Source organism: Centruroides vittatus, unplaced genomic scaffold, assembly GCF_030686945.1.
Source record: "Centruroides vittatus isolate TY-2023 unplaced genomic scaffold, ASM3068694v2 scaffold_386, whole genome shotgun sequence".
Classification (NCBI taxonomy): domain Eukaryota; kingdom Metazoa; phylum Arthropoda; class Arachnida; order Scorpiones; family Buthidae; genus Centruroides; species Centruroides vittatus.
The window spans coordinates 4,095,318-4,108,542 of NW_027122706.1; positions in this window are offsets into that span (position 1 = coordinate 4,095,318).

Sequence of the window (13,225 nt, forward strand, 5' to 3'; positions counted from 1 at the left end):
TTCTGGTGAGAGCTTTACCAACGACGACCTTCAAGAACTGGCAGAACAAAGAATTCGTGTAGAACTGGAAAATAGAGATTTTGAAAACGAAGAACCCAAAGAATTTCTCTACAGATTTCCTTAGTAAAACTTGGTAACGATAACCGAAATCGTTGATCAAATTGTAGCGAATGATCCAGGAAGGAGTGCAAAAGAAGTGGAAGGGGTGCAAGGACTCCTTCCTTCAAAAGGAGTTCTTTTGCACTCCTTTCAAAAGGAGTGCAAAAGAAAAACGAGGCGTTTTGGATGCGATCTTAAGAATTTCAGAAGAGCCAGGACCTTCGTCACAAAAAATAAACTTTACAAATCTGTGTGCATATGTTAATGTGTTATTTAACATATTATTATGCAAATTAATATAAAAATAACCTAAAATTAAAGTAAAATCTGTTCATTTTTAATTGCGTGTTCAACTATCCCTATTTACTCAATGTTAAAATGACCTCGTTTAACGCTGTTTCGCTTAGCGCTTTGTCGTCTAGGAACGCATCCCCCGCGTTAAGCGGGGGTCTTACTGTATATTAAATTTTGAAAACTGATTACTTTTATTAGAAATTAAAGAATATTTTTATTGTTACTTATGATAGCATTGAGATAACGACAAATACTTACTATTATATATACTTGAAATGTAAAAAATTCTAATTTCTTTTAGTATTGATTCAAATAAAATTTGTGTATAAAACACTTTTATTAAATAACTTTCAAATTTTAATTATTGGTAACGATATAATTAATATCTTAGATGTTAGTATACTCTAGAAAGAATATATTAAAGCATAATGCCTGTTTTACTTACATATAAAAAAGAATGACAACCGTAGAAACTAAAATAATCCAGTTAGATAGACTAAAACCAAATCCGACGTCCATGTTGACTGTTTCGGTTGACTGTAAAACTCCTGTTAAATACATGTCGTTCGTTTATTATTACATCATAGTTGCATCATTGTTAGCAATGATTATTATAAAAGTTAAAAAAGTATTTCTCGTTTTACAGATTAAAGACACTTTTTATATCATTTTTTGTAACATTGTTTTTTATAGATAATGATCTAATATGGATTAGTGTAGCTTATTATATAATTATTACAAGGAAACATTTTATGGAAGTAAAAATATGTATTAAGATCTAGATAATTCATTCTGCAAATAGTTATTAAATAAGTATATGTATTGAAATAATTTTAACTAAAGTTTTAAAATTACTAACTCTAATAAAAGTATGTAATATAATTAAACTATTTTTATTTTTTAATTATAAAAGTATTATATATTTATAAAGAAATTAATAAACATTTAACAATAAAAATTTTTGTTTATAAATAATAAATACAGTATATTAGTATTCAATGAAGTATTTTACAATGAAAAAATTTAATATCGAAGTTATGATAATGTTTTAATAAAAGCATTTAAATGATAATTATTACCGAAACTAAAATTTAATAGATATGATGTTAAAATCTTTTCTTTGTGAATCTTTGTAAAATTAGCCTCACAGTTAATACATTTATAATATTTGTGTTAAAATTTTATACTACATTTTATATTTTTCTAACAACGAAATAAAATCTCGGTTTATTTTTATGATAACCTTTAATTAATAATCTCACCTGTTGGATAAGATGCACGAAAAATTTTGATACATTTATTATCTCCTTTTCTAGTTGTTCCTTTAGTTACTGTGTTACGAAATTTTATGATGCAGTCAGTATTCGACCTATATATTTAGTGCTGTGCGATGTCGGAAATTTTGTAGACGATTTCCTACATTGGTGTGGGCCCACCAGTGGCCAAGTGGTGTTCGTTCCCTGAACACTGGGAATTCGGAGTTCGGTCGTGGGTTCGGGCCGCGCTCGGACGGGCTGGCGACATGGAGTTTACCGGATTTTCTTCACGTCTGTAACGCCTAAATAGGGGCCAGTTCCCCTTAAAAGAGCTCCCGGAAGACAGCTCCCATCGCCGATGTGTTGCGTTACCGTAAATTAACAAACAAACCTACATCGGTGTGAAAGCTCACCTCAATTTTATCACTAAAAACATAGATGCAACATTAATAAAAGCATTTTGTATAAGATTAGATGTTAAATAAGACAGTTAATATCAGTTCATACAAATATTTGTTCGGTATAGTCACTTTCGCTAACTTCTACTGATTTTTTTCCATAATTCCCAGGATATATGAAAAAGATAATTTCTGTAATCATCAGTATTAGGCTATATTGTGTTACGAATATATATATACACACACAGATAATATACAGTATCATGATACTTTTTGGTTAGCAGAGCGCCAGTCAGTCGACTACTATTTTTAGCAGTGGCGTGCCGTCATTGGAAGCGATGGAAGCGCCGATTCCACCTTCCCTTGTATTTTATAAAATATAAATTTTCATATTTTAACGTACTTTGCATTAATTAAAATTAATATTTTATTATAACTGCATTATGTACCTTTTACAAATTTCTATACTACATGTGAAAAAAACGATAAGATTGCTATCGTATATTCGAATGATTCGGTGGCGGAAGGAGTGTCGAAACCGGGTCAGTTTCCAATCAGCCAGATTATATAGGCATTGTCACATGCGGTTTACAGAGCACCAACCTCACCCGGTTTAGCTGGTAGAAGCGACACACTCATAAAGAGTCCTACTTTATATCCCGGAGCGGTTGTGGGCTGTTAGCCACCTGCCTGTCAACTTCCAAGCAGCCAGATTATAGGCATTGTCACATGCGGTTTACAGAGCACCAACCTCACCCGGTTTAGCCGGTAGAAGCAACACACGCGTAAAGCGTCCAATTTTATATCCCGGAGCGGTTGCGGGCTGTTAGCCGCCTGCTAGATATTCGGCCACCCTCGCCCGATTATGTGAATCATGAGTAGACTAGATCAACGGCGGGCAACCGCCGGCCCGCGAGCCAGCTACGGCTCGCGTAAAGTTTCTATTTGGCCCGCGAGATCATTAATAGATTATTAAATTGGAAAAATAACTAATTAATAACTAATTAATAGTTATTTTTCCGATTCTTTGTAATTTTCGAAAACGATAAGAGAAATAAATGTAGTAATTAACTTTTTATTTATTTATTTCATATTTGCAGACTAAAAAATTGCAAGCCACAAGAAGGCGTCAATTAACTACTACGGCCCGCGGAAAAAACGTAAAATTTATTTTGGCCCATGTTATAAAAAAGGTTGCCCACCCTAAACTACATTTATAACTTAACCCAACCGATAGGAATTTACTGGCATGTTTTTATGATACTTCTGTACAGTTGACAGGAGTTTTAAAAAAATCCATTAAAATATTTGATATATTTATTCTGCGTTTATTCTGCTCTCCCATCTTATATTACTTACGGATTTCAATGTTAAACCGGTGATATTACGATTTAGTATGTCCCATCTGTAAGGGGATGGAGAAAAAACGTGTACAATTCTAGTACAGTGTTAAAAAATGAACTGTTACTTTGGCAGCATCTTTTACAACCAAATTTAATAAATGAAACGTACAATGGTACAAAAAAAAGCTCTAGAATTTATTTTCCTTAAATTTACGATTTATATATCCGTTGTCATAAAAATTTCTTTCCACTTCTTTCCCAAGACTACAGATATTCAAGTACAAAGTAACCGGTTTCAACTTATTTCTACTTAAATAATTAAGCGATTAGGGAAATAGAAACATAAATAAAACCCTGATTAAAGAGCCGAAGTTTTACTTAAACAGAAGCTTAACCGAATCAATTTCTTGCCCAGTACAGTGGGGTCTGATCTCTTCATAATATTAGATGTAATAAAGACAGAAATTTTTCCAGTTCAATAAGAGTGACCGAAAAGTTGTAAATTTTGGAAATTTCCGTGAACACTTGGTCCTAAAACGAATTAGTTAGAACACGAACGACAGACAATCTGTTAAGTTTAATATATTTAGATTTTTACAGATATGGTGAGAAACGTTTAAAATCTACAACCCTGTCGCGTCCTTTGAGATATACTAATCATGCGAAAAAAAGAGGTATTTGACATTGACCGGTATCGGCACCCTCGGGATTTGGCACGCACACTCTTACCTGGACCGTCTCTGATTCCATTCATTAGCCACTCGTAGGGAGCTATTTCACTAAGTGTATTGTTCTAAGATTTAAAAAGTAAAGAATATTTTGTTATTTTTATGTACATTTTTTCACAAAGTTATATTTAATTATAAGTTTCTTTAAATGTATATTCATACAATTGAAGAATTTTTTGTACTAGGCATGTATATTTATCATACATTTTGTTTTACCAAGTAAGTTTTTTTTATAATTTTAATTTTAGCCCTTATATCGTGGCTAGTGATTAAAAAATTTATTTTAAAAAAGTTTTGGCTCAAGACCATATAATGAAAAAGAAAACATTATTAAAAGAGAAAGACCAATGCCTAAATTAAATATAAATACGTCAACAAAAAATTTCGACATTTTGACGATAAAATTTATGGCGATTGACGATTCTTTCGTAAAATTGAAGCAATTTGGAAATCAAAGAGGAATAGAATTTAACATTGGTAGGCAATATAAAATAAATATTGAAAATTATAACAAGATAATTACGATTAATAGATATGTCTAAATTAATAGATGTTATATGTTTTTTCTCAAAGCGAGAATTGGCATTTAGAGGGCGTAGGGAATTTATTGAATCTAATAACGGAGGTAATTATATTGAACTTTCTTATTTATTAAGTACGTCGGATATTCTATTAAAAATACATTTAAAGAAGTATACGGTTTTTACTGGCTTATCGAACAAACGAATACGAACGGGCCCTGACGCGCAATTAATTGATTGCCCCTGTAAGTCGGCTTCTTACAGAAACACAGCTTCCCTATCATCGAATGTCACGGCACGCTACTGCTAATTATCAACCCAATACATGCGAGTTAGATCGCATCAATTGACTGGCGCCCTGCTAACCGAAAAGTACCAAAAAATTATTTAAGGTTTTTTCTAATCATAGAACTTCGATATAATAATCAATATTCGATATAATCAATAAATATTTTATTAAATTAGAACTTAGTATATTATTTATTTTATTCTTATTTATAATTAATGTACCGTATTTTCGTGGAATAACCGGTTGCCGGTTAAACTGCGACTAAGATATAAACTTAATCAGATCTAACGAAACTAATTGTTAATTAAACGTTAAAGAAAACATTCGTCCGAATTCAATAAAATAATAACATTGTAATTTCACCGACTTAAAATTAGGAAGAGAGTTTTCTTTTACATGACAATAAAACAATTAACGACTTATTGGCATTAGTACACTGTAGTACTTAGTCGTGGGCTAACTGACTATCTATCCCAACCTTAAAAATAACTTCTTCCTCTCAAATTTCACACAAAGCCGATGTTAATCGATGTAAGCCGAGATAATTGACGGTTTCTTAAATTTAATATGTTTATTTTTACGCTTTTAAATCAAATGGCAATAAAACACATATGAAAGGCACTTTCGGAATTACGCTAGTATTTTATGTCGTTAGAAAAAAGACAAAATTAAGAAATTAAACGTTTAATCTTAGTTTTTGATGTAATGCTGACAGTTTCACAGTTTTAGAATAAAAATTCGTTCGTGTTTATGTGACGTAACTCGTTCGTTTTGTTTAGAGAGGAATGTAATGCACTTCACTTCAACCGGCATGCCGGTTTTTACCATTTTAAATATCTGATTTCATGGTCTTCCCCGGATAGATTGACATTACGCAAAAATACGGTATAGGGCCTATATATTGTTTTTTACTGCTTTTTTAAAAATTATTATGGACTTGTGACATTAAAAAAAAATACAGTACTTAGTTAAACATTGAAAATCATCGATGCAAGTAACAAAAGTTTGGAGAGGTCAAAAAAATTCATATAAAAGTTTTTATACGTTTATTATTTTTTCTTTAAAAAGTTTAAAATGAATTTCATCATTTTAATTGTTTTAAATAAGGGAAATTTGTTTATTTTTTCCGCAGAAAGATTTAAAAAAAAACGAAGATAAAAATAGTTATAGAAGCAATTCTTGAAATGACGTAAAACGGACGGATAGAATGTTTTAATTGTTAATTTAAATAGCTGATCGTATTATGTGTTTAAATAGGACAGTTGAACATTTCAATATAAAATAAAATTTTTCACAACGAAATTAGTGAAAATTCGAATAGCACAAGCACGATTACTACTTACGAATGTTTTAAGTTACATTTCAAATACATTTACATAATATTTAAAAAAATAAAATGCAACTGTCTTCAGTTAAAAATGGCTGGCGATATTTACATAATATAATCCACAGTTAAACTTCTTAAAATATATACCAGTAGTAACTCTTCATATTTTCCAATATAATATATTTCGTATTAACAGGCTACTATTAGTGGAAATGTTAAGTGCTTTATTTGGCAAATGTTTTGAAAAATGTTAAACAAATAATCTAACTTAATAAAAATGAATGCATCCCAGTTATATAAAAATTTCAGCGACATAAAAGAACTAGGCCTACTTCAATAAATAATATTTATAACATTAAATATTGAAATAAAAATAAATTTCAAACTATGATAATCTCATGTTATCAACTTCAATATATTAATAAAATAAAAAATATAAATTTATAATTTTTACAGTATTTTTCAGATTTGCTCTTCTGCAATCTCCATCAGTTAAATTAATAATTTATTTTATATTCTGCAACCAAACATTATAAGGAAGGTATGAAAGGCTGAGCTCCTTTCATATTTCTCAAAATTAACCGAATAACTTTAACTTAAAAAATATTTTATTTGTACAGCATCTATCGTTATACTTTTTTGAGTAATTCGGTTTTTTCGCTTCTTATTGTTAAAGATGTGTTTATAATTGAGTTGAAACGGAAATGAATTGCAAATACAGTACTAAAAACTCTAATGTTAAGAAATAGAATCGGAAACGGATTAAAATTACGAAATTAATAAACATAAAATAATAAATACAGTTATTTAATTTATATTTGTATGAGATTAAATAAGACTTTTCTAATTGTTAACTCGTTGAGAACAGATTTAAATATAGTAGATGAATATGTCTCTTTGAAAATATCCTACAATTCGGTAAATATATTTTAGGAATAATATTAAAAGGAATTGTATAGTTTTAAAAAGACGTTATAATAATCAACAATATCAAACCCCTCTCTTGCTTTTTTATTCATTAAGTAAAATAATAAAGACATTATTACAAAGAATAAGAAAGCGCATCTTGCTGAAAAATATTAATATTTTGATTTAGAAAATGTGCTATTTCTAATTATTAAATGATGTCATATTCTTGTATCTTAAAAACTTTAAAAATAACTTTATTAAATAATATGCAAATGTATTGAAATATTGGTTTGCTTCGTTAATTCCACAAATGTTTTAAAATAATTGCTTTTCACGTTAAAATGAAAACGTGTTGTATAAAAAAAAACGAATTTGTTATTTTAGAAAAAAGTATAGTTTTTTAAGTCTTTTATAATTATTATAACTACGTAAATGACTTAAATATTTAATTTGGATTACAGTTTACAAATTAAACGAAACTAATAATATTTTATATATTTCAAAATAAATTATATCATATATATTTTAGTGTTTTCTAAGCTATGAGATTTACCATATAATTTAATTACATTATTTTCAGTTAGGATATTAATTAAATTAATATAAAAATCTCCAGCAGCAAGTTACGTAACTTTCCCGTCTGTTAAGAGATTTGATTTAAAAATAACCTATATTATTAATCATAGTACTGTATAAATAAACGAATTATGTGTAGCGGCATCTGTTATGAGATTTTATCATAAAAATTATTATAAACTTGCAAAATACTTAATGTTGAAGGTAGGGATGAATTTTATAAAAAATTGTAAATGTTCATTGTCAATAATATCTTCATTTAACCCGATCCCTCTCGAGATATGACAAATGACCTCCTCCACCTCCGGACTTTTAACCAACAAAATTTAATAGCATATACCCTTCATATACAAGCTGCCATGTCAAATTTTGTTTTTTTAATCTATACCCTATCCTGAGATATTAAGAGAAATAGATACCAACACATAGAGATGCATACGTATTTTTTCCGTTTTCTTTTAAAATTTTTTGTGGGTTCTGGAAGTCTCGAAATATGGAAATTTGCAAAAAACTCGGAGGGTCAAATTTGACTTGTTACATGTATAAAATAGCCAAGAAAGTAATAGTAATATAATTCGTTCATATATGTTATTTTCTATAATAACTATTCGTTAACAGAATGTAAATAAACTGCGTATGTACTGTACTTGCATAAAATTATGCATAATAACATATAAAACTTGTTTTATTTAGAAATTAACAAATTTAATTTTAAATAATGATTCATTTCGACCTTTATCATACATTCTGTTTCATGTGTATTATTTATTATAGTTACGTGGAAAAAAATTAGATACTGGAAAGAAAGAGTTGAATCACAAACAAAGCTTGAATTCTTAACAGGAATGATAACAGCTTTGAGAAAGAGAAATGTTTTAATGTTACATTAAACGGAGTTATCATAACATATCACAACATCATTCTATAATCTTGAAATTAAAAACCAACTTCATTTGATTTAAGTAGAAGTGTGAGAAATAGTTGAATTTATATTCATAATATAAAGTAATTTGATTCTTTGTTAATTTAAGAGTAGCGGATATTAGACTAGTTTGATTATAACTAAATATTATTATTTGAGAGCTTCTACTATCTTTTCGCAATCGACTGTCGAAACTGGAATTGTGAAAAAATCGTTTTGCAGCGTGTTGCAATTGACAACAGCTCAACTGTTCGCAGAAACTGACTCACAACCTCAGAATTTTAATTGGAATATCATCCTTTTCAAGTTGTGTAATACGATAACTACATCGAAAATGACAGATTGCTTCAGTTGGATCAACAACTTTTTCACATACATCTGTATTGTTGGATATTGACAGAAAAAAAGTTAATATTTCTTAAGACTTCCCGATCGTCTGTGTGTATGTATTCAAACCTTGTTTGAATATTCTCTAAAAGATTTCCACCAAATCCCTGGCGCACAACATTTGTTTTATCAGAAGTTTCTGTAAATTGCAATTTACGACTATGAAACAAATCGACAAGATTCTCTTCCTTTACACACATTGTCCAACAAGTTTTAAGCTTTTAAAAACTGATAACTGATTCATTTATTAGAACAGAAAATAATTTTTGATAATTTGAATTGAAATTTTTGTTTTCAGATGGCAAATTTAGTTAAACAATGTGCATAATCGTTATCCTCACGTTCCAATGTAAACGCTGAAAAAAGAGAAAAATTTAATTGCAAAGAGTAAGAATTTATTTTATTCACATTGCATAAATAACCTCAAATATATTTTAAATAATTGCAATAGTTAACGAATTTATAGAATAATTAAAGACAAGAATGGATGAAGGTGTTATGTCAGAAAATCAAAGTTTATTATGTTACGAAACTTTTTTTTTGGCTACGTATTTTAAAATTGTATTTTGCAGTAAGCAATGTCTTATTAGAGTCGGAATACTACAATATTTCTATTTATCATATACTAAAATAATTTAAGATAATCTATAAACTTTTAACTGGCAGAAATTATTGAAATAATAAATACAAACTATCTCGCTTTTATAGTATAATTAGTTTCTGGAAAGTCAATCGTTAAACGAACCTATTTCTTATAGCCTCGGCGTAGTAATGGAGATTATGTTCCGAGAAATGCAGTTTGTAAATCATAGTATCAAACCCGTATACATAAGCTACGAAATACTACGACTATTTCATAATTTATAATTATCAGAAAAGGAAAACTTTATTGAATTATACAGCATAATCAACAGTTTTATAAATTTATTATTCACATAATAATTATTAAATCTTTTAAAGGTTAATAAGTGCATTTACTATCGACCTCACTGCATCTACTGCATTTGCTACAAAACTAAATGCACAAGAAAATTAAAACAGCGAATTTGTGAGAACGCTCGAATGATTTCAGATAGAAATATGTCAAAACTAACGCTTCTTGTGTGTAAGTGCTTCTTTTACTTTTAGTACATTTTTTGTAAATTTTGTTCCTGATAATTTAAGGAATTTCTTAATTGTTTGATGAGTAAATATATTTTACTATGACTGAAATAATTCTATACTAGTATTATACCAGTAAATCTATTCGTTATAGTTACATGTGATGCATCTTCCGCACTGTTTGTGAAACTGGAAGATTGATAGTTTTTTCATAAGAGTCCATGTGTACTCTTACACAACAGTGACTAAATTACTCTTACCGATCTATTAATGTTTTTGAAGTAAGTCTTAGCCCCTATTCACCCTAGACGTAAGAATTTATTTAATATTCCCGAAAGAATCGTTGCCAGAAGATATCTCGGCCCATCGTTCCATGGTCGATTCGATTCTTTTAAATTTATTTACGGAACTGCAGTGAACGTTTTCCTTTTGTCGTCGACGTAATTTAAGCTTTTGTTTTCACTCGATTAATTGCAATTTTTTTTACAGAATGAAGATGTTGGAGTAGATCCGGAAAAGTTCTGACAGAGGAGGGCGGTGGCGCCGGAGGGAGGGGGTTCCTTGGCCGTCTCCGACGGCGCGGAACCAGTCTCTCGGACTCTTACCGCGCCGAAACAGTTGTTAGAGGCCGGGGGTCTTGACAATCGATTAGTTCGGTGTGGGAAGAGACCGTTGAGCAAGAAGCAGCGGGTGACTATCTTCTTCAAGTGCGTGTTGCGCGGCACTCTCACGGAGTTGGGATACTACCACGCTACACTCTAGGTCCATTGCACTTGGCCGGCCAAAGACCTTGTTCGGGAGGATATAGGAAGTAAAAACTCGGACGAGCTGTCACTTTCTGTTTTGTCGAGTTCTGCCTCTTTATCCGCGACAGGGATGCCACTGTCTTCCCGAAGTCGGAATGAGGAGGAATCGGAGGAGAGCGCCGCCGAAGTCGAGAGACCGTGGTGTCTGTGGTTTTGTTACTGCGGGGGCTGCAGTTGTCTTAGTGCTCTTCGATTTTTCCCAACTCATCCTTCTGCACCCGGATGCGATATTCTTGCCGGATTGGACTACTTTTCACCCGAACATGACACCTTCACCGGGAAGTAACCGTCTCTTAGTCGGATGTGACTACGGACACCTAGGAGTCAAATCCGTTGTTGTGACACTCGGTCGACAACAACGGATTTGACTCCCGATTGTGACCACCGGACGTGACACTCGGACGCGATTGTGACCACCGGACGTTTCCTCATCGGACGCGACATTCGGCCGACCATTCTTACTAAACAGGCGTTATGAGGATTGAGCTTTTGGCTAGGTCAGGCTAGGTAAGGACCTTCGCTCCTCTCATGACACTGTTCGGGAAGAATGACGGATTATACTTCTTCTGTCTGATAAAGGTAATAATGTTGACCTTAGATAATAAATGAACTTTTCGCTTTTTCACTGTATTTGTGTTTTTTAGGAACATTTGCGAGGGAGAAGAATCTTCTTCCCCAACTTTACCACGAAGAGGACGATGTGGCCATACAAGTGAATATTTCCCGAAATCTCCGATGGTAAGAACTCTTTCGTTTTATTTTTTTACACATGTTATTCTCGTATCGTAATTTCTGTTTTTCTCTTTTTAGACATGCCGAAAGATGTTCTCGGATCACACACATACATCGATTAAATATTCACCGCGATAGACAAATAGTGGTGACACTTCTAGTTAGTCATATGTAATTTGCAGAATATCGATCACGTGTCACAGTTGAAAATCTGATAACGAGTTGCTTTTTCCTGAATTTTTCGACGCTTATTTTTTGTAAATTTAGATACGAGTGTAAAATGCTCGGATTGAAACTTTAATTTGCCAAACATTAAGATTTATGAAAGACACGCATTACATGTCGTGAATATTACTCAAACATATTCATAAAAACTTTCCATAAATTGAACTCGAGTAAATAGTTTAGTTTTAATTTTATGAATTAAGAATTACCTTAAAATTAGTGTCCCATTGTGAATATAATAATTAAGAAACAACTCTATACATATCCAATAATTCATAAAATGAATTTCTTTCCATTATTTATCTGATGGAAAGAACGCTTCATTATTAAATTAAAATTTATAATTTATAAACTATATCAAATAATTGTGTATATATATCGCACCCAGGCAAAAATGTGACTTAAGTCAAAAAATGGCAATTTTGAGGTTATGTCATTGAAAAATATGTATGAAGTGCCCCAACGTTTACGACAAGCATCACATCTCTATCTCGCAAGAAAACAAAGTTTTTAGAAAAGCAAGAAAAGTGACATAACTCAAAGACCTCACCTATATTTAACTGATAATTCACATTCGACGAGAGCAGAGCTACAGATCCATAATTACTATACTATAGAATATAATAGAATTTACCGCCATAAATACTCACCTGAAATTTAAAAGCAGCTTATACTATAAGTTTTATAGTATTCTTTAAGTAGATTTTCCTCAAATACTGCATTTTTGAGTTGTGTCACTTTTCTTGCCGGGATGCGATATACAGTAGAGAGTCGTTAATCGGAACCCCGATAATCGGAATCGCCGGTAATCGGAACGATTTTCAGTCGGACTGTGTCGTGCTGAATCGAACGTTTTTGACACTAGATTTACTTCTAAAGTATAATTTTCATGTTTTTATATTCTTCAATATATTTATTTTGTTTGTACAAAATGAAGAAATAATTTTTAACGATACGATAGCCTCGATTATTATAAAAATTTTCGTTAGGCTTAAAATCGACGAAAATTCAACACGAAGCGACACACAACGGAGAAAAATTTGAACATCGGACAGGTTAATGTATTTTCTCGTACATAATCGGTAATCGGAACAAATCACTAATCTGAACAACCCCAGTCCCCAATTGATTCCGATTAACGGTATATACTGTACTACTGTACTACTGTACAGTAGTACAGTAGTACAGTAGTACAGTATACTCTACTGTATATACAATTATTTGTATAATTATAACAGATACAATAATTATATTTGTATATTCAACTGTAAATAATAATCATGTATATACATAAAATCTTAAATGTGTAGAC